Source organism: Paroedura picta, chromosome 10, assembly GCF_049243985.1.
Source record: "Paroedura picta isolate Pp20150507F chromosome 10, Ppicta_v3.0, whole genome shotgun sequence".
Classification (NCBI taxonomy): domain Eukaryota; kingdom Metazoa; phylum Chordata; class Lepidosauria; order Squamata; family Gekkonidae; genus Paroedura; species Paroedura picta.
Window position 1 is genome coordinate 35,077,915 of NC_135378.1, and position 27,579 is coordinate 35,105,493.

A 27,579-nucleotide genomic window follows, 5' to 3' on the forward strand; every position below is an offset into this window, starting at 1 on the left:
ATGTATCCAGAAACAAATTTAGGACAACCCAGGACATATTGAACTGAGCTTAGAACCAGACCCACCCGCCACTCTCCCACCCTCTAATTCAATTAGTTCCCATGCTGAAAATGATCAGCACATTCTATAATAAGCATTTCTAATTATAGCATTCATACCATATAATTATTCAGGATAATCAGGCATAACTGCCGGTTAGTTACTTCATACTGTCAAACATATACACTGCTGGGATCCTGGTATTCAACTATTTAGATTTAAAAATGTGTCAACCCATGATTTCTAAAATTTGAGAAATATATAATTGTTATAGGTCTTCTGCATATGCAAACAACTGCAGCATATAAAGGGTTGACTAAGCAAATCTACACCGTGACCCTGCAACAACACTTCTGGTTGATAGCAATTTTATATTATCACCTGCATATATATTGGGGGGGGGAGTCAAGGGGGGGTACTGAATAATGAGGAGATCTCTAAAGGAGCAATTCTAAACAAATCTACTGAGAATCCTATGGAGATCTATTCATGCTCACTCAGAGGCAAGAATTCTTAGGATTAAGGTCTGTGGAACAGTGCCTGTGGGTCAGTGGAGCAGTTCTGCCAGTGAATGTCATCAAAACATGTGTCTAAATGACAGGGGCCTCTCTCCCCGGAGTATGAGATCCAGGCAAATTGGCTCTCCTTTTCTTCTCCATCGATTGGCCCTGCCCTGATGATTCAACCTCATTTTAATATGCAAAATAGAAATATTTTATACATGGCAGTTGCTTGAGTCACCACATTTAAACAGGTATATACATTTAGATCATGCTAACCTATATCCAATGCCACAAGCACAAGCCTAATTAACTGGACAGTTATAAGCAACATTATCTTATAGCTGCTAAATCCATTGAAGTCAAAAGTGTGTAATGCTGTTTAGGATTGCATTTTCTTGGTAGACATTCTGGTCCCAGATCATGAAAAGTGGTTGGAGAAGAATGATTTATGAGTCAATCTTCATTTTCTCCAGTGACATTTATTGGGATGGCAATTGTATTGCTTAAAGGCCCTTCACCTTTGCTTAAACTTATAATATAATAAAATATAGTAGGTAAAATTATATGCTCAGTATATCTGTAGCACCCTACAACAATATGGTACTTCATGTGTTTCTGGTGGCTGCTCTGTGTGATTTAAGGGTTTTGAATGGATAAATTGTACCCCCAATTCATTGTTTTCCTTGAGTAGCATTATTACTTAATATTGTGTAACTGTACATACTAATTCAAACACTCTCCCAGAATAGCTGGTTTGAATGCTCATTATTTCAGTGTTACAATCTAGATCAAGTGTGTGCGTGGTGGTGGTAGTGGGGTAGAAAATAGTTGTTCTGAAATAAATTGCATTTCTGTAGGCTTTGACTTCCTTTATTTTCTCAGCCAGCGGAGGCCCTGAGCCTTTAATTATGAATGTCTTTGTCTCCTGTTTAAGGGTGCTCAAACCCCTTGGAAGTAGCTCATACAGTGTGTGCTTATTGCTGTTTTCCTTAGAAATATGGTTCTGTCCACACAAATGTCAGTTATCAGGGATTCCCCCCCCCCACACACACAGCTATCATCCCTGTCTTCTTAACTTTAATGTAAGTCTGTGTACTCTTTCAGTGATGGCAAGCAAGCCTGAAACAATTGATTAGTTCATCAGCAGTATCATTGACCATAGATGTTTTTGAGATTAGGACTCATGTTACACAAATTCTCCCTACTGGAAGGTTTCATTTGTTCGTTCTGCATGAGCATTTTTTGCGGGAGGCAAGTGTTTTCGCACAGTATGCTTTCAACCATTTTGTGTTCCTGTCTGAAGGAAAGCACTACGGGCTTGAACAGCTCTTGACCCACTGGGCTGAATACAACCTACCAGCAGTGTACAGGAGCTTACCAGGATCTTGATAAACTTCCCATTTTTGCTGCCTGCCTAGGACATCCAAAACAGGATGGCTGGCAGGCCATAATATATAACTTATGAGCTGAAGTAGGTTACAAGACGCTCTAACCAAGAATATTGTGATGAATGCTAAAAACATTTAAAAAATGGATTTAAAATGGAAAAATACAGAACACTTTCTCCCCCTGTGCTTTTCAATCAACCTTAACATTGAAGGGAACAAAAAGGAGCTACTTTTTCAAACTCACCTGCATTCCTTCCACAATTGAGTTATCCTAGCATCTCATCAACATCGAGCCCTTCTGGTTTTTAATCCTAGTCACTTGGATACATTCTTGTCTCATGAAAAACCATTTCCTTTAGGTGCTCTTTAAACTGCATAGCCCTTTCTTCTTGTTACTGTGGCAACACAGATGATAAGGGAAATTAGGAGAGCAAGTTTAGAAAGGACAGAATGATGAAGAAGAGGAGTCTCAAAGTGGCCTACAATCACCTACCCCTCCTCTTCCCACAACAGACATCCTGTGAGGCTGAGAGAGCTCTGAGAATTGTCTGGCCCAAGGTCACCCAGTTGGCTACATGTGGAGGAGAAGTGGGGAATCAAATTTGGTTTTCCAGAGTAGAGGCCACCACTTTTTATCACTACACCAAGCTGGCTCACCAATTTTCTTTTAGGGCAGCCTCTGCCTCATTTAATACCCAGAGCAAGTAGAATATTAGCAGATTACATTTTCGCCAGTGTTATAACTCCATGTCAGGGACATGTTGACTTATTTGCTTGGGAGAACAAGTGTCTCATATCAGTCATGAAAGCATGAGTCAACCCATAGACAAGGATGGGGAGATTCTACAACAAGGGACTTGCTAAGTATGTGGGAAAATAGGAGTTTGGAAATTAACCAAAAGACAGAGACATAATATTTTGATGATTAAGTTGCAGGAGGTATGAAATATTGAGCTACTAATGAAGCAGGGAAGAGTGGGGGTATGTGAAGGAAATGAATTCTAAAGTACCTCGTGGTTACCCTAGGGACCCATTGAGCTGAATAGATCATATGACAATTTCATGTGATGTTTGGGTTGGATCTGTCTGCAGTGAGAGGGTCTCCAGAGCTCTGGGACCTATTAATTGCCTTTCCCCTTAAGCTACTCAAATTGAAATCTAGAACTCAGTAGGCCTAATTTTGTTTGTGGCTTGACATGATGACAAGCTGATGGGGCTGGCCCAGGCCCCATTGTATCTGACAGGTTCTGCACCTGCTTCTAAAATCACCAGAGGTTTCTTGTGTAAAGTAGGGAGGTGTTATTCACATTGAAAGTCTTAGGGAATGCAAGATAGAGGACTCGACCTTGGGCTCCACTAGAACTGTAGCTTGAGTGCCTGTGTGGCTTCTGGCATAAGAACACCACCTCAAGTATTAAGGTTCTAATAGGTTTGCCATTTGCATACCTGTGATGGAGTCACAGTTCCCCCTTGACTAGCATTACCAGCCTCCAGCTGGGGCTTGGAGATCTCCCTGAGTTACAGTTGATCTAAAAAATACAGAGATCAGTTTCTCTGGAAGAAATGGCAGGTTTGGAGGTCAGGTTCTATGGTATACTGTGGAGTTTTTGAGAAATAAAAATCATATCACGTCCCCAAAGCCCTTTCTCTCCCCCCACCCCATTCCATCACCTCTAGGCTCTGGCTCCAAAACTCCAGGAACTTCCAAGCCAGAGTTAACAATTCTACTCTTGACTCTATCTCTTGTCTCATGAATTGAGGAGTGGGGTGGGGTGAGAATAGCGCTGCATTGATAGTTGTACTCTAGGAAGCCTCCGGATCTCTCTGCCAAAGACCATAGAGATAATAGGGATTCTGACAATATCATCCAAAAATGATGCCACTTTGGGGGTGGTGAGTTTGAGAATGCAAGATCATTTCCAGGTGATTCTTTAGGAATCCCTATCATTTCTGTTGAATTGGAGGAGGGGATGCTGGGCTAAGTATGACATGAACCACATTTTGGTTGGCTTAAAACAAGATCACAGCTTTACTGGCATATCAGAGTTTTGGCCCGGTATGGGAGAGGGAGCCTGCACATGTGATCAGCTGATCATAAGAACCCTGACCACAGTGGTTCACTGGGAGCAACCCGGGAGCAACAACTGGGAGCAACTCTGGGAATGCGGGGTCCACTTGCCACTGGGTTTCATCCAAGGGAGGTGTACCCACCTGGGGTGCCAAAGAGAGGCACAGATCTCCTCTGGACCCACACCAGGCCATCTGGCCCTGCAAGCCCATTTGCCTTCCCCCACTGGGTCAGCCCTGCTTGCAGCCTGCCACCTCTTATGGAGGTCCCGGAACATGGGGAGTTCGATGCTCCTGATTGAACTCCCTCCAAAACTGGCTCCATTCCATATCAAAACCATACCACCCAGCTGTGATGGATACATACAAGAAAGCCTGCCACCCCAGCCAACATGACCTTATCTGGAACAACTCAATGCAACCAATATATAACAGGGTGGGTGGATGGGAAGCTGCTCCACTCGGCTGCCACAGGGAAAATGGAGTGACCTCAGACACATGGCACTCTTTATCAGGACACTGTGAGCCCACCCCCAGGCCTCAAATAAGCACAGTGTGACTCATGCCGTGCCTGCTTTCCCAGCAGCCCCAGCAGCCCCAGGCGCATGTCTCCCTTGAGCCCACCTCTCCGCAGCATCAACAGGCAGGCTTCATTAAGTCTACACCACTTTAGTCTTTACATCAGAGGTTCAAGGAAATTTCTAGAGTGTCTTGGAGGATATGGAATGACTGTACCCCTCCCCCGAAATTTTCTGGAGCAATCTTCAGCAAACTAATTTTTCAAAACTTTATTAGAGAACATTAGGATACAAGGTGGAGTCAAGCATGACCTGTAAATATTTGTGGACCACATACTGATGGCTCACCAGTACAAGATCTTGTTCATTTGCAGCATCAGAGAAGTTTTGGCATACACCGAAATGTTTCATTGTGAATCTAGGCATCTTTATGCATGTCCAGAATGAATTGTAGCTTGGGAAATTTCTGGAGGCCAGAGGAAGTGCCTACTGAGGGGAGCAAGCTCAGTGGGATGTGATGCCATGCAGCCTGCCTTCTGGATCTGCCATTTCTTCTAGAGGAATTGATCTGTTGTCTTGACATATTCCCACTGTCATGTAGGGAGTTCTTAGGCTGATGAAGAGTGCTTGCACTCGAAAGCTCACGCCTTGAATAAATCTTTGTTGGTCTTAAAGGTGCTACTGGACTCTGATTTTATTTTGCTACTTCAGACCAACATGGCTACCCATTTGAATCTTGGCATAAGTTGTAATTCATTGAAAACCCAAGGCTACATACTAAGGTGGTCACTCAGTATACCGGATCCATTCAGGTTTCCACTTTCCCCTCTAGATTTGGTCTGATCAGAATGATTTCTTATGACTGCTGGCAGATGGGTGTATCTTTGATGGTGTGCCGAGACCTCCCATTGTTCCCATCAAAGAAAGCAGCAGAGGGGCCCAATGGGAGCTGAAAAGATGAGAACTTCTTTAGCTATCCATCACAGCAATGCTTTCCTATCAGGGTTGCTTAATGTTGTTTCAAAATTAATTTCAGGTGCATCCTGAATTTTCCATTCGATGTCACTTCAATGATAGTTATTTTTATTCATGAGCCAGATGTAGCTAACTTAATGGGCTGAGCATCGTACTGATAATTTCTGAGGTAGGCGCACACAAATTAGGAGTAGTTTGAATTTAGAAACCAGATGCAGTCAATATTGGTTTCCATGCATTATGTTAATAAATGTTCTAGTGTTTTCCTTGCTCTCTGCACACCTTGGTGTTAACCACAGAGAAACGAGATGAAATTAACCACTTATGCTACATTATATAAGGGGTGTCAGATGCTTTTGAGATATGTAATTTTTAAAAGATATCAAATAAACTGGGGAATGATTTTAAGGAGGATGAGCTAAGGGAAATCGTAGTGTTCTTCAGTGAACTAAAATTAATTTCTGTCACTGAAGGACCTCAGCTTCTGTTTCAGAGCTAGAGAGCTGCGGAAAGTTGTCATCATAAATAATAACTGAAAGATTCGTCGTTCTTTAAACTGGCATAATTAATATGGAGAAAGCAGCCACCTTTTACATTCTCACTTGTATATTCCTCATTTAAATTAATGGAATACAGTACATGTGTTAGTGAGGCCCTTAGAACAGGGAAACATGTAATGGATGAACTCTAAGCAAATACAATCTGATGTGGGTTCACAATCCTAGATGAGATCAAGTCAAGATGCTCAGGTGATTAATGGGCTTTGGCAGCTGAAAACCAGTATCATTTGGAAACCGATAAATCTTCGAGCCTGGCAGGGCCTTATTTGCAGCTGTGAAAGAAGGGAATGTAAAACAAACAGTGTGCAGACAGTGTAATGGGTGGGGGGATGCTTCTTCTATGGGGAAAAGTCTATAAAAGACCTAAGGATAATTTATTCCAGAGAGGATCAGCTATAGTTGTCCTGTGTGAGTTTGGCAGATACTCATCACGCTTCCACATGCCTCAGACTGAGAGGGAAAGAGGTTTCTTTCACTCTTGTTCTCAGACTTGCTGCTTCCAACATTCAGAATAAAAGCTGGTGTGTCCTCCTTGAGTGATTTCAACGTGCTCTGTGAAGGGCCTGTCCTGTCCGAAGGCCAGTACGTTTGGATGCTGATGCCCTTGAGAGCTTCAACACTCAGTGACCCGCATTTAGTCATGGTTTGTTCCTCCTGTTGTACACCTCAGTGTGGATCTAGGATAGATAAAAGGAGCTTGATTTTAAGTGGTATCAAAGAGCAATGAGTGAAGGAGGAAAAGAATGCAGGGCAGCTCCTCCCTCAGTCATGCAAAAGCTCACCCTGAGGGATTTAATTGAGGGACATTTTCTCCAAGGACACCGATAATTTCCCAGGTAACTTCATTTTAAGTGGCAACACAGATTTCCAAAACAATAAGCAGCAGTCCAATATCTCAGTGACTGAACAGGAAGATTCAAGCACTTCCTGAAAGAATGATAAAAAGGTATAACAAATTCCCTTTTCAGCACAAAGTTTTGTAGCCCCAAATAAAAACTTCTGTCAGACTGCAGCAAAGCTGAGGTGTCCTATGTTCATGATACTACACTCCTGCACTCCCCAGAGACCTCTTACTGCACTCCCCCCCCCCATCAGTTTCAGCTCCAAAAGCAGCTTCTTTGATCCCGCCCCCATCCCCCTTATCTTCAGGACCAGGCTGCTTATGTTTCCTTGGCTTTAAAAGATTTATTTCTCCTTCTTAGGCAGGCAGGTTCTCTAGGTTCTTGTGGTTTCTTTACTGTTTTATGCTTCTCCATTCTGTAACTTTCTTTTTGCCCTACCTTATTGCACACATTCATTTGGTTTCTTTTATGTTTATAAAATAAAAACCCCTCCCCATTGTCTTCCTGAGCATTTATTTGAATCTGGACCTTAGAGTATTCTGCACATCACTGAAAATAGTGAATGGCATAGCACTAAATATTATCACGCCTCCTGGCCATTCCTTATCTTTTTGCTGTCTTGTTGTAGTCTGCCCCCTTTTTGTGCTTCTTACCATCTTTGAGCACTGCTGGAAATGGCAGAAAAGAGCAATACAGTTTATACATGGCTCTCTTCAGCCTGTCAATTAAGCCAGGCAGCCAATCCCCTTTTTCCTTTTTTTAAAGGCCCGTGATGCCGCCAATTTTTTAAAAAATTAATAGTTCTCTGCTTAAACGCCTATGCATCTAATCATAGATGCAATCTGATGTGATACAATCATAGATACATAGTGCTTTTTAAATGCCTCTTCTGGTATCATGAGTCTTGTGTCTTTTAAAAATTAATCTCGTTCCTGATTTTTCTTTACGGGGGGAGGGGACTTTAGAGAGGCTTGTGTTTTAACTTTTGGCAAAAAAGTATTTTTTAGCTTTGCCTGAATGGTTGTATGCCTATTCGTTGCTTCAGGCAGTTTGCCTTAAAAAGATCATTTCAGAGTTAGGGAGTCTTGGGGTTCCTTGGGGCCCCAATACCAGCTTGCAACTGAAAGGCAGAGTTGTCAAATTGGAAAATAATTTTTTTCTGCCTTTAACCTGTTGATTGGTGGCTTAGTTGGAGGAGGCCTTTTTTGGCAGCCACCACTGGTAATTAGGTGTCAGTGCTTAGAACAGGCTTTCTCAACCAGGATTTTGTGAAACCCTGGGGTTTCTTCATGGCCCTAGAAGGGTTTCCTGAATGGGTGGGAGTGAATTATTTTATATATATATAATTTCTCAAAGCCTGAAGAATGTTTCAGGGGTTTCTCAACACTAAAAAAGTGCCTTTGAGTATGGCATTTTTGCCAGCATATGTACCCTTACTGTTCATAGGTTGCCCAGGCAGAGGAAGTTGACTGTCAGTAATTTAGGCAAATTTCTCTAAAATGCAGCAAATAAAAAAAAATCTACATGAATTTTGCTTAATGACAAGACGCTTCCAGTACTATCCTCCTGATAACAATCTTCTGGCATTATGACAGTAAGGAATTTCTGAAGGGAATTCAGGTACATTTTTGTGTAGAGCTTTAGTTTTATAGTCAGTGCTCTGCAAGATAGTCTTGGGCATGTCAGATATGCTAAGATTTCAGCTCAAACTGCACTTATAATTAGAATTCATCAATAAAAATATATATCTCCCACAGGGTTCTTTTTATTTTTTTGCAAGCGTCAACTAATGCAACTTCAGTCCCATAGATAAAGTAAATTAATAAAGGTATGATCTTTAATGGAGCCTACTGGGAAATTATGTCTATGCTAGATTTGAATCCCAGGCTTCATTTGGGTACAAGTCTACCAATATGATCCATACAACTATGAGAGACAGTAGCTCCTTTTCATTTTGTCAATCTACTATTACATTAAATTGGGCACCAGTGTAATATCTGTATCTCTTTGACTGTAAATCTATTCATAAGGTACACATTTCCAGCTTTATGCAGACTTGAAAGTAATTATTTTTAAACAAGAAAATATTTCACATTATCTTGTAAATTAAATGAATACATTTACTGCATAGATAACTGTACTGTAGATGTTCCAGTCTAAAGTGATGAGCACAACAGCACTTCAGGCAATGTTTTGTTCTCCACAACAAAAGAAATATCCTTTGCCTGGACTTCCCATTTTATCTGCTGTAGGATTAGGATTTACCTAGAGCAAAGGTGGCCAAACTGTGGCTCTCCCAATTAGCAGGCAGATGCAAAAGAGAGAAGATACCCAAAAAGAAGAAATTATGAGAATTACCAACCAACTTATTCCAAGACCGGAATGAGTGAAAAACTGAAGGCACAGAAGAAGATTACCCATCAAGGGATAGAAGGAAAGGAACACAGCCTAAGAACATCTGTAGCTAAGCCTGTTCAGAAATAGGTAGATTCAAAAGGGTAGCCGTGTTGGTCTTAAGTATCACAGAGTCAAACAGCCAATCAATCCTCTGAATTCAGTGTAGTTTACAAAAACACAAGGAGAGACCAAACTGAATTCAGAGGATTGATTGGCTGTTTTAATAAAGGATTGTCATTGGCTGTATTTGGTTGTGACACAGTCTACTGATACGAGCCGTGGGGGCTACGCCGCGACGAGTAGGTGGGCCTTGAAGCCTAGGGCGTGGGCCCGGGTGGAGCCGCCACGGGTGCAGATCTTGGTGGTAGTAGCAAATATTCAAACGAGAACTTTGGAGGCCGAAGTGGAGAAGGGTTCCATGTGAACAGCAGTTGAACATGGGTAAGTCGGTCCTGAGAGATAGGCGAGCGCCATTCCGAAGGGATGGGCGATGGCCTCCGTTGCCCTCGGCCAATCAAAAGGGAGTCGGGTTCAGATCCCCAAATCCGGAGTGGCGGAGACGGGCGCCGCGAGGTGTCCAGTGCGGTAATGCAACCGATCCCGGAGAAGCCGGCGAGAGCCCCGGGGAGAGTTCTCTTTTCTTTGTGAAGGACAGGGCACCCTGGAATGGGTTTGCCCCGAGAGAGGGGCCCGAGACTTGGAAAGCGTTGCAGTTCCAGCGGCGTCCGGTGAGCTCTCGCTGGCCCTTGAAAATCCGGGGGAGAGGGTGTAAATCTCGTGCCAGGCCGTACCCATATCCGCAGCAGGTCTCCAAGGTGAACAGCCTCTGGCATGTTAGAACAATGTAGGTAAGGGAAGTCGGCAAGCTGGATCCGTAACTTCGGGATAAGGATTGGCTCTGAGGGCTGGGCCGGTCGGGCTGGGGTGCGAAGCGGGGCTGGGCGCGAGCTGCGGCTGGAAGAGGCGCCGACCCCCCCCCGCCCGGGGGGAGCATGGCGGCGACTCTGGACACGAGCCGGGCCCTTCCTGTGGATCGCCCCAGCTGCGGCGGGCGTCGCCCGGCCCTCCCCTGCCGCATAGAGCCTCTTGTGGCGCAGAGTGGTAAGGCAGCCACCTGAAAGCTTTGCCCATGAGGCTGGGAGTTCAATCCCAGCAGCCGGCTCAAGGTTGACTCAGCCTTCCATCCTTCCGAGGTCGGTAAAATGAGTACCCAGCTTGCTGGGGGGTAAACGGTAATGACTGGGGAAGGCACTGGCAAACCACCCCGTATTGAGTCTGCCATGAAAACGCTAGAGGGCGTCACCCCAAGGGTCAGACATGACTCAGTGCTTGCACAGGGGATACCTTTACCTTTACCTTTACTACTGATGTAACAGAATTGATTTTTGCTATATATTCCCTGTCATGTAAGAAGAACATAGTCAGACAAAGGGTGCTTGCACTCAAAAGCTCACACCCTGAATAAATCTTTGTTGGTCTTAAAGGTGCTACTGGACTCTGATTTTACTGAAATAGGTAGGATATCTTAGCAAGACTGTATGGGAGACTGAAAGGCAGTTTGAGTCAGTCATCTACAAGCACCTCAAGAAACCTCAAAGTCAATCTGAATATTAGACTCTCCCCATATGTAAGAAGGAGAAGTCCTGGCAGGGAAGAAGAAAAGGGAAATCTGGCTTTTTATTTAAGTAGGAATAATGCCTTCATGGTGGAGTTGTTAAGAGTAGTGGCCTCTAATCTGGAGAACTGGGTTTGATTCCCCACTCCTCCACATGCAGTGGATGTCATGCAAACCCTGAGAGACATCAGATCAGGAGTACCATCACTATTTTCTTTTTTCTGTTGTGCAAGTTTTTTGAAGCAGCAGATGGTCGGAATTAACAGCAGTGAAACAATGTCACAGTTTGAGGGTTGGAAATGGTTTCTTCTGAGAATGTCATTTGATTAGCATGGTGGCATTTCTGCAACTCACTTCTTGATGTAAATATGGCTGCAGCCATTTTATTAAGCCTCCCAGAATTGGCCCAGCACAGAAAGGAGCCTGACCCATCAGTCGTCCAGCTGCTGTACCTGAGGGTCCCAGGATGCCCTGGGCCCGCTCCATCCCAGCCAGGAGAGCAGGCCCTATGTACCTGGAATCCCTCACCAGGAAGTGGCCATAGCAGTGCCCACCAAGTGTCCACCTCAATTTGGCACCCATAGGCCACTTGGCTACAAGCCCCTGACTTCCCAGCAGGGTAGGCTATGCTCATATCTCTGACAGTCTCGTTAAGGAGGCCCCCTGCCCCCAAGGAGTCCAGTGCACAAACTGGACTCCCTGACAACAGGTTCCAACCATGCCTAAATCGAAGCTGCCACAAAACAGAACCATCCTTAACAGTAAAACATCAAACCCAAAACATAGGGTAGGAGGGGAAGGAAGCTGTTCACTGAGAAGGCACAGAGAGAGGCAGAAGCACATGGTGCCTATAAAGGTTTCTGTGCTCCGCTTCCCATGTGCACTGCTGCCACATGCGTCCTGACATCCCTGCTTGCCATCTTCTTTGGCCACCCCCACACTTCTTCAATGGCGGCTGCAGTGAGCCCCAGCGCTGAATTCCTCTATCCAGGTCTATACATTATTGGATACTATCAAGACCACTGATATGAGTTTCTCTATATTCCGCTGGTTTCACAGTATTATGCTATGCATTAACATCATCCTTCTAGTCTAACCATTCGTCTGACACTTTCCTAATTTTCGCTGTCTTTGTGGTAAGGTACATTAGTCATGGCAAAGCACTGCTTGTAGTACACCTGAAAGGCTCATGCATGCTATCTTGCAACTAATGCATAGCATTGACTTGGATGTGTCAACTAATCAGCTCCAGGAAATCAAGGTGTCTCGTCAATTCTCAGTATCAGTTAGGAGAACTTAATTAAAGTTCAGCATGACAAATGGTGAAGAAGCCATTGTTCATTAGAACAATAGAGAGAAGTCTTTTAAGAGTCTATTTAAAAAAAAATACCAGAGTTTGGAAGGAAAAGTGCACCTTGTCCCTGGGATTGTGAACTCTAGTCTGGTTATGCATATGCATATGTATTTTTTAAGGCCATAGAGACATGCAAGTAAAAGAACACTCAGAAAAATCAGGACTACCAATATTTTTGTTTCAGAGCTCCTGCACCTCTGACAGATGCCTGGTAAAGAGAAATTTAGAAGAAGAATCATGTTCCATCATTTCAGTGAGACAAATTTCTCACTGTCATAAAGCTGTTAAAGACATGAGGTCTTCAAGCAACAAAGAAATTAATTTCAGGGAGAGTTACTGCCAATTAAATATTTTCAACAGCACCTGAATCATTTACAATTCAAGTACTTTGACTTAACTGGGTTGACATCAACGATGAAAGCTCCGTCCTTTTCCAGACTACAAAGACTACAAGTTGCTTTCTTTAAGAAATCTGGTTGTATTAATTAATCCTCCTCGAAGTGGAGATCATTAGGCAAGTGCTCTTAGCCGGTTCCTCCAATGTCATTTTCTTAATCCAAATATGCTATTCCCTGTGGAAGAGCGTCGACATATCGCATTTGAGGATTCAGTTGAGACGCCCATTTGCCTGGCAGTAGGGCCTGCCAAGCTACATAATGCTTGTTATTTCCATCCACGAATATGTAGCATTATGTTCCTAATGAGAATACCAGTTTAATCAAAATGGCCAACTAGATTTAAATTGGGAAAAGATATTTAAGTCCTCTGCCCAGAAATCTCTGGGAGATATACAAGAAGGGTCTGAAGCCACAAGTAATGGAAAGGCCCTGTGAAACTGAAGCAGAAATACCCTGTCTGAAGCTCCACTATGTGATGTTACTGCTCCTAGCATTGATAAATATGCTCTATCAGCAACTGTACTTACTGGATACAGGCCTCTGAGCCTAGTGCCAGGTCCCCCCCCCCCCATCCCTTTCAAGGACAATATATGATAAATATCCTGAGCTTAAAGGAGATCCCACCTTTATAATCAGAATACCATTTCTGTTCTTAGTTTATGACTCTGTGTTAAATGCTAATCTCTGTCTGTTGGGGGGGATGAGTGTGTGTGTGGGGGGGAAAAGAGGGCTATGATTAAAGAGCTCTTGTCTCTATAGTCGACACCAGCCCCGGCCACTGCAGCAGCACTCTCAAGTATTCTATAAATAATGTATGAAACGCTTGGAAACCTGGCGGGGGGAGATATTCACCTTTCTTCTGTTGATGTGCTCAGACTCATTCATCATCACAGAGGCCTGTGCATGCTCTTCTGTCTTAAAGCCAGGGGGGAAATAACAGCAACGACTCATCATCGATGCAGTTTCTTCTCTGACCAGGTGCTGGAGTGCAATCCTTTGCGAGGCTGTTCTGGGCCAGCTTTGTAGACATACTAGATGACCATGCAACTCTCTTGCGGATTGTGTCCATAATCCTGGAACTATTGTAGCCTGAACCCTTATGATCTCAGCCAGCTCCAAATCTGGGTCCAAGAGTAGGGGCAAATAAACATTCCCTATTTTAGGTCATTAAACATATTTGTTAGCATTTTAAGCAAGTTGTTTCTGTTGTTATTTTCCACTGATTTTGTAGATTAGTTTATATTGGATACATATATATCTGTGTGGTATATATGTAAACAAAGAATATAATGCATATCTTTCCCAAGAAGAGGAACCATGGAAACTCATTATGGAAGAGAAACCCTATATAGGGGTGGCACAAACCAGCACATGAAGTAATGCTTATCATGAATTTTGACCCAAACGTGATGTTTGTGGAAAGGCAACCAACTCAAACACTTCATGAACTTTGGTGTTGCTCAGGGCTATTTGTGCACAGATACATTTTCAGACACACTGTTCAATTAAACTGTTCCCAAAACACCAAAGTAACAGGGGAGTGGGATTCTCCAGCCACGGAAACAATACCAGTACTTGTAGCACATGCTACGGGCCCCATGGTTCAAGGGGCCCTACCCCTGCCTTGAGTGACAGAGAGTTTGCCAGAGCACACATGCACATTGAACTTATGTTCGTACTTCTGGCAATCTTCTGCCCTACCAGCTTTGATTGAGACAAGGAGCCTAATTGTCTGGAGCATCAAGCTTCAGAGAAGGAGTTGGAGAGGAGGAGGAGGAGGCAGCAGGTGTGGCAGGGTGAGTCAGCTGGCCAGGTCTGGGGCAGTTCTTGGATTCCATCCCATTAAACACTCTGAAGGGATTTGTTCATTGCAATATTGCAGAAGATGGCTTTGCAGCCTTCCTTTTGCAAGAAGTCTCCCCCCACTTTAGGTGCTCCCGTTTTCCCTCAGCCCTGCAGGAAAGCCTGGTTTCAGCTAAGATCCCAGAAGATTCCCAGAGGTTCACTTTTGTAATATGGGGAATAAAACTACATACTTATAGGAGCTGCAGAACACAACATTTTATTGCAACTTAATGCCAACTGATAGAGAAACTGAAAGCTATGGGAAAAGAACAAATTCAGGGGGTGGAGTTTCTCTCCATTCCTAATCAGGTTTCAGTTAACTCTTGGCTATCCATTTTACTATATTCATACTGCAGTCTGCCCAGACAACACCTTCACCCCACAAAACAAGCTCCCTTGCAAAAAAACAAAAACAAAAACAACTTGTAACCACAGCTATCTTTTCCAGAGAGAGCACAGGGAAGACATTGGGAGGGGGGACATCTGTAACCCAAAAATGTAATCTGCCCAAGTTGACATGGGGTTACTTTGGGGAGTCCCTGTGGGAAGTCTTGTCAATTTAGGCTTGTGTGCTTCAGCTGTTTTGGTGGACATTCAAGCCCGAGGTGGACAGCACCGCTACCTTGGCGCTGTCCGCCTCGGGCTTGAATGGCTGCTGAAGAGGCTGAAGCGTGCCAAAGCGCACGCGCCTACTTGTCTGCCTTTATGTGCCTTTGGAGACTTGGGGGTGTCCCCGCCAGGTTTCCTCTGCAAAGTAGAATACACTGAAGCGTTTCTGTGTTGAGTAGAAGAATATACCATCATGTTTTCCCCAGGGGAAGGCTGGGAGAGTTCTGGGCAGGCTTTCCTTGCTTGTCCAATGGGACTAGTATGCCTAACATGTTGAAGTGGCCTGTTAGAACTCTGGGGATGTTTGCCTTTCTGTCCTGTCACTGCAGTGCTAATCCTTCCTTGCTTCCATTGCCTAGGGAGGGAGTTCCATTGCCTGTCTGTGAATTTGGTGTCACTGGCTTGCTCTTGAGCCATTCCATAGACTCCTGTAACCACAGCTATCTTTTCCAGAGATAGCACAGGGACAACATGAGGGGGGGCATCTGTAACTATGACCCCAAAAATGTAATCTGCCCCCCATTGTAAATAGGTTGTAGTGCAGAGGGCAACAGGGTAAGGTTTCCGGTGTATATGGTAAGTGTAGCTTGCAGGGTGCCCATTCTATACACTTTTGAACCTGTACCTGACATTTTTTTCCTGGAGGGTACTTTCCTCAAGGAGCTGTAATTTGGACATGATAAATCCAGTCTGTACATAATGGGCATAAAGGGAAGACCAGTGGGGAGTCCCTTATGTGTTTGGTGCCTCTAGCTTGCACAGGGTATGTTCTGTACATTCCTGAACCTTTTGAGCATGCTGCCTCTTGTTTCTACTGAAATCACTTTCCTGAGGACATTTTCTATAGGGGGGTTGGTCCATGAACCAAACTGCATTTTCCCAGTTTGTGCCCATCCCTAATTCTATTCCTTGCTGCTGTGTTTCTTCTAATGTTGTCTCTTCTCATGCCCATGCTTTGGTCCCTACTGGCTTTGTCTCCCCTCCTTGCTGGCCCCTAAGATCATAAGAGAAGTCATTTTGGACGAAGCCAGTGGCCCATCCACTCCCACACTTCGTGTCACACAGTGACCAAAACCTGGGTGCCATCAGGAGGTCTACCAGGGGGAGCCAGAACCCCAGAGGCCCTTGCACGGTTGCCATCCAAGTACCATGCTTCTTGTTCTGCCTTCCTTCCCTCCCATCACTACCCTCATATTGCCCTTAACTGAACTGCAGCTTTCCCTCCCACATTTTGCTTTCATATTCACCTCCACCTTGCATCCCCTGCCTCTTTCCCCTCCGGGCTCTCACAGAATCCTATCAAAAGAGTATATCATCTAATCAGAGTAGGTCCAAAGAATCTGATAGTATAAAAACTGCATATGAATTCCAACTCAAAGACATTTTCATTAGACTCCACCTCTGAAGCTTAATTTCACTGAAGTGCTATAATATCTAAGTCTGTTACTGAATACCTAGGAAGTTGAAATGTTCCTCCATTTGTTTCTCAGTGCTTCGATTTATACCAATCTGTATCAGTTTAAACTCTTATTTAGGGATTGGCCAGTTTGGCCAATATGAATGGGAGGGGGGAAAACAGATTTCTGGTGCATACATTATGTTCTAACTACCAAGATCTGAAGAAGCAGCATCTTTTAAAAATGTGCTCCCCCACCCCCATGTGGAATGAGAGGCTTTTGACCAAATAAGATCTTTGGCCAAATAAGCAATAAAAAGTATAATATGCAAAACAAAGAATAAGATGGATTTAGGACTTGAGAAATATCAAGTCATTACTTTGATGGAAACATGCTGTTGGGCACTCATAACCCCCACTGGCATGAAGGAGAGACTTCCTTTTCACCCTTCTAATACTTAAATTAAGAAAATATTTAAACTATGGAAGAATTCTAGGTTGCATCCAGAAATGTCAAGCACAAAGGAAATTACACATATACTAGTAAGGGCAGGTTTTCACTAGAAAAAGAGAAGGTTTGAGTCTACAGGGGGGGGGGGAAAGGAATTTTAATCCTCTTGACTAAATGCTGATAGATGAGTCTGAAGTTCACAGCAATGACAACCAATGAGGAAGATGAAACATATCCAGTGCTTTGATTCATTCCAATTGAGAATTAATATATAAGATTTACAAATGAGTTGTATTTAACAGCTTGAAACTTTCTCAGTTCGCTCTTTTTTTAGAATACGAGGAAAAAATGGATATTTGAGGACCAAAGTAAATTTAAAATATGAGTGCATGCCAAATGCTACAGATGCTCATATTTTCTTTGCAATTTCCCTCTCTTTTATCCATTGGGGTTTTCCTTTCAAGCAAGGCTTCCTCTTTTTCACTCATCCATGTGGTACCACTCTGCTGACAGTTACAGTCTCCAGTTCTATCATCTTGTCTCTTTTTTGACTGCTTTACAGGCCTCTCTTTTATCTTTTTGAGCATCTTGAATTATTATCACCCAAATTACTTCTCCCCTGCCTCTCTGGCTAGATTCCTCCACCCCCACTCATTCCCTATTGCTCTTTATTTTACAGAACACTCAGATGATAGCAAGAGCTCTACCTAAATCAGAAAGAAAAGCAGACTGTGGGGAAAATGAGGTTTTCCCTCAAGCCTTAACTTGCCCTTCTGTACATAAATATTGTAGGCATCTTAAAGTGGAGGGTGCTAATGTCTGCTAAGATGAGGAACAATTGGTTCACCTAAGGACACAACAACTATCTTAGTTTGCAAATGCCTGCTTTGGGTTTTATAGGCGCTAGCTAGTAGCAGTGTTAATTGCTACAATGCAATAAAAAACACTTTTATTATTTTGAAAATTGAATACACAAAAATTATTGGGACTATTCTGTAATCAAAATATGCTGAAAATTACCTGTAAGTGACAATGAAGCAGACACCTGCGATCTTAGAATGCATAATTTGCTTTCTTGTGGCTAGCACATTATGGGATGTTATAAATCCAATCTCTGGAGTAAATAGGCCCATAGAGAATTCTTCTGGCCTTCTCAGTGTTCTATTTATTGGAACTTTGTTGAGAATCAGGACTGAATTTGTATGGAATATTTAATGTGCCGTTTGCAAGCAGTCTTTTTTGATAGTCCACCTAAAATTTATTTCAGAAGATAATTAGGCTTCCAGTAAATTAGAATAGTTCCTCAAATCAAGGCCATGTTTGAAAGATAATATCTTTTCATTGTGTATTAATCAAGCCGTGATGTGGATTTAAATACTACAAACTAGTTGCAGCTTACTGACGCGCCTACATCTGTTCTTGGGTCAGTTCTCATGTGTTCCAAAATCCCAGTGTCAGTGTAGTTTTGGGAACCTGGAAGTTGATGACTTTACCAATTGTGTCTTAACATGTCCACTCAATGATGAACCAAGTACTACATTTATTTTAAGTACGTTTATTACTGGATATATCTGTAATGTCAGACAATGATAAACTGATCTTTTTTAATTGTCTGATTCCAGCCCATATGTCTCTAATAGAGTTGCTCTTTATGTACTTGAAGCCAGGAAGACCAGAGCCAAAAAAATTACATTAAAAATACTACCCTTAGATATTTGAATGCATGTTATTGTTTGTGGAATTTTATCACTTGTGTGTTTTATCTGATTTATATTTTTATTATCCCATTGTGAAGACCTTTAGTCAATACAGTGAAAGCTATCCATCTATCCATCTACCCACCCACTCATCTAATCTCATTTTAACTAAAGTGAATGGTGCCTAAATTCAATTGAAAACAATGGTGTTTGCTGGTCAAGATAACTAACTTATTCCATCATTGTGCATAAGGTTTAGTTGCAGCAGTCTTTAGCCGGAACACAAGCTTTCACATTACAAATACCAGGATGCTACTGTGAAAATCGTAAATACAAACAGATAAAAGCATCTCCAGCCTATAAATTAAATGAACAAGCAGCAGTGATTGGGTTGGTGACTCCACGTGGTTTGGTGGCAGAGCTCACGGAAAACTGAATTTGGGGAGAGGAGAGAGCCAAGCAGGGATATAGGACCTTATAATCTGCCCTGTGAGGCTGCCATTTCCTGCAGGAGAACTGATCTCTGTGATCTGGTGGTAGTGGGGAAGGAGCTGTTTTTTTGTATCCTGCTTTTTACTACCTGAAGGAGTCTCAAAATGGCTTACAATTGTTTCCCACAACAGACACTCTGTGAGGTAGGTGAGGCCAAGAGCTTGAAGTGAACTGTGACTGATCCAAGGTTGCCCAGCTGGCTGCATGTGGAGGACTGGGGAATCAAACTCAGATTAGAGGCTGCTGCTCTTAACCACTACACCAAGCTGGTTCTCAGGAGTTCAGTAATAATTACAGGAGAACTGCAGACTTCACCTTGAGTATGGCATGCCCGAGGATATGTGAAATCTGAAGAATGAATGAATTTTCATCAGAATCTGGCTCTAGGTCACTGGGAAAGTTTTAACACAAAAATCTATAAAACAAAGGGGTAATGCTGGATATCTCTCACTAGCCAGCAAGTCATCCAAGTTATTCCAGACAAGTGAACAAAGCTGACCCATAGTGATGTCAACAGCGCTGAGAGAATGGTAAACTTAAGGAAAAGAGAGGGGGGGAGGGAGGGAGAGATGAAATTGAAAAACTTCAAAACTAAAAGTAAGGCCACTTTCTTCCAAGAAATAGTTCAGTGAGAAGGCCTTCATCCAGACTCCTTGATGTTGAATTCAGAGTTGGTGAAGCTATAACTTTAGTGGGATGCCTGGGGACTGGATGAAGACATTCCCACTGTTGTGAACAGTGAAGCCAGGAAGAAAGGCAGTTCTCTCAAGAGCACTAAGGGACTGCTTATGTTGATGATGAACTGGAAAGCTTTCTGTTATGTGATGGCTCAAAGCTGTTTTGCTCTTCAGGAAGAGATGCTAGTGTCCATGCTTAATGACTTTACAACCACCAGTAAGAAACAGCTTTGAGGCTGGGGCAGGTTTCAGATGCAGAATGTAAAAATGCGTACTTTCTACAAAACACAAGGATAGCCATATTAGAGTAACAGGGTTTTAAGTTTGATTTGAGCTCTGTAGACCGTTTCTGCACCGGAGGCTCCTTGCCGGACTGCAGACTGGAGTTTAAGCTAGGGCAGGTAACCCCACCTCTTCCTGCTCCCACATGGGAGAGCATTTGGCCTGGTGCACCTCATCCGCCCCAGATTTGTGCTCCGTTACAGGAGCTGAGGCAGCAAAGTTCCCAGTGTGGAAACGGTCGTTGATCTAGCCACTGAGTAGGAATTACTCACTTCCACCAACAAAAAAGATGTCTCAATATAAAAGATTTGGCAGGCACAAACAATGGTGCTCATAAACTTGGTAGTGCTTTCTCTGTTGTCTAGTGTTGACACTATGCCTATGAGGCCTCTGGTAATTAACAAGATCAGAGGCTAACCAAATAAAGAGCCTAAACAGTAGAGATGCAAACATCTTTTCTACATTCACCATCTGGATTCATCAGTTTCTTCTTTGGCAAGATGCTTAAAAAAACCTTCCAAAGTTCCTCTGTCACTCATTCTGTCAGAAAAAGAAAGCTTAGATGGTAACATTTTCCCCTAAGAATATTAGGCTTCTTAAGTATTAAGTAAATACAAGCTGTAAGTACATATGGGACACTATATAAATGGCTCTTAATAATAAAGTACTCTCTGCACTAAACTTGGAAAAAACATAATGTTTAGTGACATTGAAAATGCTGGAATCTTACCCAGGCATCGTACAATGTGCTTTTTGATTTGGATTTCCTTCGGATGCTATTTGTACAATGGTAATTTTGCTCCACTGAATGAATCCCAGAGGAAGAAAGTAATGGCTCCGTTTTCAGAGGAACAGGTTTTTTATTGGGTTGAAATCTACTTCCCATTGCAAGAAGCATCAGTCAAATGTTTACACATCTTGGCTGCGTCAGAAGCCGAGGCTCTTTCCCCACTAGCTGTGTATTTTAAAATGCCATTCCCTGCTGTGAACTAAACTAAGATCCTCTTAATAAGCTTTATCTTTGAGAATCAAAGCAACCTACTTATACTGCACTTCAGCATGGCTGTTTTGTTTCCTAGGTGGTATTTCTAAATGTTCTGGTCATATAGATTTTACTATTGTCATCCAAGTACTTTTAATTTCTTGGACACTAATGTTGATTTGCAGGAGACCATTTAGGCTGGAATAAGACACAACACCACAATGTTTGGTATAAACATGGCCACAGTTTTATTACATCTCCACAGGAGGGTTGGCACAGCATGGAAGAGAGAGCCTGACCTAGCAGTCAGCGGATTGCATCAAGACCTGCAGAGTCCAGAAGCGCCCTGGGGATCTGCACCATTCCCAGCCGGGAGAGCAGATCCCCCTGCCTTCTGAAATATGTCCTACAGAAAGCAACCTATGTGGGGAAGCCACCAGACGCCCACCTTACTTAGCTATCCCCCAGCTGCCTGGTAAACGAGCCCCTGGCCGCCCAGCAGGGTCAGCCGCACTCATTTACATGCTGCCTCATAGGGAGGCTCGATGCTCAGGGAGTCTAATCACCCATGGGACTCCCTGCCAACCGGCTCCATCCCAGGCAAACCCACAGCTGCGACAGATTATTGTCACATGAAATGACCTCTCATGATAAGGAACAAGGCTATATTCCCTTTAATACAGGGTAAATGGGAGGGAAACTGCTCTCCATGGCATCTGGGCAACAGGCCCAGGACCTGCACATTTGGCACCCTTTATAGACCCCAAGGGTCCTGCCTCACCCTGATGCCATGCATGTTGTGTGCCAGCAGCACACCCAGCCAACAGGCTGCTGGGCAGTCGCGTCCGCATCCAGCCAGCCCTCCATGGGCATCAACAAGTGGCCGTGGTAAGTCTCAGCCGCTTTTTGCAGGGATCAGTGTAGTTTTGATGACTTTCAATGGTTTGCTTACAGGTGAGAACTAAATTTTGCAAGCTTGCAAATTCTGTTTTAATATCCTCCCAACATTGCTTGTGAGAAATGAACCAGTGCATTTTTATTTTAAGGATTATTTTTGTTTCCACACGCCATTCCCCATTTCAAGAATATGCATTTGTTAACATTATTTGTGCATCACTTGTATATAAAGTATATACGTGATACAAATGTGGCACATAGCTATGACTGGGGAAAAAAACATGGTTGTCAATATCGGATGAAGGAAATTAAAATGGAAATGCAAGCAAAATAAAAATGGTCCTATCAGTTCATATCTACCTTGAATCCTTCTTAAGGCATATTTATCTTCTGAGAACCACTAAAAATCTCCTTCAGTAACTTCTCTCTACAATACGGGCAATTTGCTTGTGGCCAGTGAGCCAATTCCTTGTGGCCAGTGAGCCAATTCCTCTTTTGTCCAACATGCATGGAAAGTGACTTGAATGTGTTCAGTCCTAAGGACATAAGAACTTTGCTGGACAAGACCATTGATCCACCTGCTTTAACATATTGTTTCATACAGATTTCAAACCATCTCAGAAAGGTCAACGAGCAGGGCATGAAGTTTAAAGCTTTCCCCTAATGCTGCCTTCTAGCCTGGATGTCAAGAGGTTTACTGCTTCTATATATGGAGGTTACCTCATTCACCATGGCTAATAGCCTTTAATGGATATCTTCTTCATGAATCTAACTCCTCTTCAAGACATTTATGCTCATGGCAATCACTACTAGCAATGAATTCTACAATTTAATCACTTGCTGAGTAAAGAACTACTTCCTTGTGTTCATCCTGAATCCATTGCCCAACAGCTTAATTGTCTGACTAACTTAGGGAGTGAATTAATACTCCCCCCAGCTCCATTTTTGTTGGCAGAATGGAGGGAAATGTTGATGTAGAATTTTTTCCTTCTTCTCCTTTTTCTTCTTCAATGATATAGCTTTATTGACCATAGCCACAAGTCTAATATTGATTTAAAAACACATCTCCCTTTACCTTCTAAGTACACCCTAATTATAAAAGATTTTAAAAATTTATTTTATTTATGCTGAATTATTAAGAAGAAGAAGAAGAAGAGTTGGTTCTTATATGCCGCTTTTCCCTACCGAAGGAGGCTCAAAGCGGCTTACAGTCGCCTTCCCATTCCTCTCCCCACAGAGGCCAAGAGACCTAGGACTTAGTAATATCTTGGTCCTTGTCTGCAGAAGATTTCCCCCCTCCCTTATTAGGACATCTGTATAGTAGTAAACAATGTCTCCAAAGTACAGCCAGTTGCCACTTATATTTTGCTTTTTACAATACTATTGCAATACTATTAATGTTGTTACCTGGTTAGTCCCAGATCCTTCATACTTTTCTTACAGAAAAGATATTCCAACCCCTTAATTATTTTGGTTGCCCTTTTATCCACCTCCCCCCCCCCATCTCTGCAATATCCTTTTTGAAATCCAGTTACTAGGACTGTACACTAAATTCCAAATGGGGCCACACTACAGTGAGAACATTGGGTTTCAATCCCTTTTCTAATAACAAATCCCCAGCATCATGTTTGCTTCTTTTTTTTTTTACTGCCAATGTATAGTGAGTTTACATTCTCATCAAGCTGGCCAGATATAATTCTGTCTCAGCCTCAGTCAATTCAGACTCCATCAGTATCTATTTAAAATTAGGATTTTTGTGCCCATTGCACATCACCTTACAATTATTTATATTGAACTTCATAGGCAGTCCAGACTAGGGCTGTGATTTATGGCTTCCTATTTTGAGTTACCATTCAGAAATAGTACTGGTAATTGCAGGGTGCCAAAAGATTTCCTGATCACTCCTACATGCAAATATTCCGTCCCTTTCCCCATCCTACATACTGCAGATTTCTCCTTGATATGTTGCTGATCCATACTATTCCCCCCCCCCCTTATAATACCTTTCTCATCTTTGGAGTAGACACCTGGGGGACTTCAAGCATTAAGGGCTCATGTAATGTGTGGGATGTTTCATGTGATGAACAAGAGAACCATGAGACTTTGTAGCCAATCAGATTTGGATATTTTGATGTCATCACCAAGAGCAATGAAAGGATCAAGAGTGAGGGCAACGCATTCAGGGAAGATACCTAGGTGATCCCAACAATACAATTAATAGATGATTATAGAGTGTTACTGTCAGGGGTTGGAAAGACATGGCTGGGATCCAGCCTTGCTTTCAATGGGAGTTGTCATCTCTAAGTGTGCCAGGCCCTGAGGTCAGAAAGGGAGGGGTTATACCACACCTTACTTCCTCTTTGTTAATTCACACTGGCTTCTGGAAGAGAACATTAGTCAAAGTCTCCAGTTCTTTAGATCACACTGATTGCAGATGATCTCTGAGGGCTCCTACATCAGAGGAGGCCAGGGAGCATGTGCTCCAGGTTTCCCTGCCTTCTCCACTCCTTTCCAACAGCTGTGAGGCATGGCTCCACCTTCTTGGACCATTGCCAATCTTACCCAACTGACTCCACAAGTTCAGCCTATAAAGCTGCTGCAGCCTCCAGCCCATTCATCATGATTGCAGGAGCTGTAGAGCAGGGGTAGTCAATCTGCAGTCCTCCAGATGTTCATGGACTACAATTCCCATGAGCCCCTGCCAGCAACGCTTGCAGGGGCTCATGGGAATTGTAGTTCATGGACATCTGGAGGACCACAGGTTGACTACCCCTGCTGTAGAGGAGCCACCAGTCAGTCTCTGGTGAGTCCTCCCCTTACAAGACAACAATGCAGATTTGGCTTTGTGATGGCATCACTGGAAGCAACTGTCAGAAAATAGGAATGAGGACAGTGCTTCCTGGATTTGTCAGTGCTTTTGAAGCCTTTTGCAGAAATCAGCCAACAATTTCTCTGCAAAAGGAGCTTACTTTTGAACATGAGCAGAAATGGTTGAGAAAACCTTTCATCTCTACTTTGTTGACAGGATATATTTGATGGTATCTGTAGGAATTCTAATAGGCCCTTTAAACCACACAGGAGGAGAAATACAATATTTGCTGGCATATAAGACTACTTCCCCCCCCCCTGAAAAACATGCCTCCAAGTGGGGGGGTCGTCCTATACTCCGGGTGCTCTTCAGTTGGGATAGGCATAGCTGCCCATAGTGGCCCATAGTACTGTAATGTAATGTAACAAACTCTATATTTTGAGTGGAAATGTTGGGGAGTCGTCTTATATGCCCAGTCGTCTTATATGCCAGCAAATACGGTAAACATTGTCTGAAGTGGAAGCAAAGATATCAAGGAGATAAGCTTTTACAAATGATTTTAATTAATCAGGAAACTAAACATGAACTTTCACACCAAGTCATATTATCTCAGCAATTCAGTAATTGATAGATGCTTTGGAGTTGCAGACTGTTTATTCAGCAGTTAAATAAGAAAATCAGCTATTGTATTAGAATGGTGCTCTGAGATTAACATGGATGAAAATGCGACAGTTAATAATGCTGTTCCAGGGAGATGCAAGGAAATGTGCATTGCAAAGGTCACTGAATGTTTACTCAGTGAGGCAGTCTTTGAAATGACATTTTAGGTTTGGATTGGTTATCCAAATAGCACACATTTTAAGAGCTATTGTGAAAAAAAAAACGAATTGCTGTTTTGTGAGGAGCTTTAGCGGAACTAATGGTAGCATAACCATCCACAATGCACATAATATTATGCTGCAGACAGTGCCCTTGATATAAAAAAGAGAGCATAATTTGAAGTATGATCCTAGACTGCAGAGATGTAGGCAGACAGAAATTCTAAATTATGGGAAAAGTGTTTTGGAAGCATGGAGTTTCATTCCAAGGCAGAGAATGGCTGTTCATACCACATCCAGTGTACTTACAATGCCAGCCTGTCTTGATCCAGAGAGTCATTGGGTGATCTCACACCATGCATGATGCCTTTACATGTGCAAGAAATGTAAACAGACGGTCATTGTTTCAGAAATAAGTTTAAATACTATAGATTTAGGGCCTACTTAACTGAACACTGTCATAATCTATTGTAATTTATATGAGTCAACAAAACTGGCTTTGTCTCGAATTTGTGGTAAAGTGTTGTTTTGGACCTGGTGTTTTATTTATATAGTTGGGATGAGATGAATTTCCCATGCTATCCTTGCCATACTCTTGCCTAAAGTTGTAACAAAATGTTAAATAAAATGAACACAATACAAGCCCTACCTCCCCCCACAAGCAACATTCCTTCCAGCCCCAACACAGCAAAGAGAAAGGCTCTTAGAAACATGTTGGTTAGGAGATTAAGTTGATTGAACCAATCAGTCTCAGATTAAGTGCCAGCTTTAGTAGTGATCTGAGCATCTCCAAACCACCAATCAGCAGGAATACATTTCGAGCATAAGCTGTAGGGGTCAATGTGACACTGAGCAATTATTATTTATTCATGCAGGATTCCTCTGGGCACCTGCATATGCAACATTAGCAGATTGGTACCAATACGCTCCCAGACCATGGATCTCTAATGTTCTAATGCTATAGGCATTGGCAGAAATATCCCAGTAAAAAATAATTCTGAACAATATACTTGTTTACAGTCCAAAGACTTACCCTTACCTATTTCTAGAATGCTGCTCAGTGGAAAGAAATCAAAAGGAATGATAGCCCTACTTGTGATGGTAGCCTTGTCCATCTCATTTAGATTTCTTCCCAGCTTTCAGGACTTTGAATTGGGCTACAATAAGCATATCTCTCTTTGCCTTGTTACAGTTTGCAGTAGACATATTCACTTACTAGGCGTCACCCTATGGGTTTACAGCTGATTGGTAGTTTCACATTCCAGTGTAACTCTGTATGCCACCATGTTTCGTCTCATGAACTTTTATCATTCCTCTCCTGTTTTTTTTATTATGTTTAAGGGAAAGCATTAAAAGATCTGGGTTTGTTCACTCAGCTTCAGAAGAATTGTTCTAGCAGTCCCCCAATGTTTTTAAAGTGATCAAAAGACTGAGGAGATGCCAGTGGTTTCCTTTTGATACTGAGGATAAGACAAAAAGCAGTAGGGCGAAGATGCTTTGAGAAAGATTTGGAATAAATGTGAAGGGAAAACTCAAGCTGAGATGACAAAGTTGTGCATGGGTAGAACTAGCTGAGGGAAACAGAAAAAGTAGGGAGAAGCCAATAGGACTATTCTCATTTATTATTGATTTTGTATGCAGTCTGCATACCAGTTGAGGTCCATTCCATTGTAATTTTTATTGCAGATGATTCTATCATCAATGAGCAGGGGGGAGGAAGCTTAGGACATATTCTGTCCTAACATTCGGTTTCTCCAAGGCTTCAGAATCTCTCTGTCTTCAGGAGACTTATGGTTTGCGTTAATGAATCTTAAGAGCTTCATTGTTTACACATCCACGTGTACAGCGCTCTGGTGTTTGCATAGAATATGTTGCTTTTGGTCTGGAATCTGAGACTAGCTTATATGCAACTTATAATGCAATAGTGCTTCAAGCTGTATAGCTGATGGGTGTAGCTCTGTTATTGTG

The 27,579-nt window shown here is 42.7% G+C and overlaps 1 protein-coding gene across 17 annotated transcripts in view; it reads left to right on the plus strand.

The window, feature by feature from the left end:
- LOC143819938 (uncharacterized) overlaps positions 1 to 27,579 on the plus strand; it is a 226,884-nt gene that overhangs the window by 63,576 nt on the left and 135,729 nt on the right. For 4 of the 17 annotated variants that reach the window (XR_013225173.1, XR_013225166.1, XR_013225168.1 and 1 more), the window contains one exon: positions 12,443 to 13,777. The exons of the other annotated variants lie outside the window; for them this stretch is intronic. The gene's annotated coding sequence lies outside the window, so the exon portion shown is untranslated. Of the gene's footprint in view, positions 1 to 12,442; positions 13,778 to 27,579 lie in introns of those variants that run through there. 17 annotated transcript variants of the gene reach the window in all.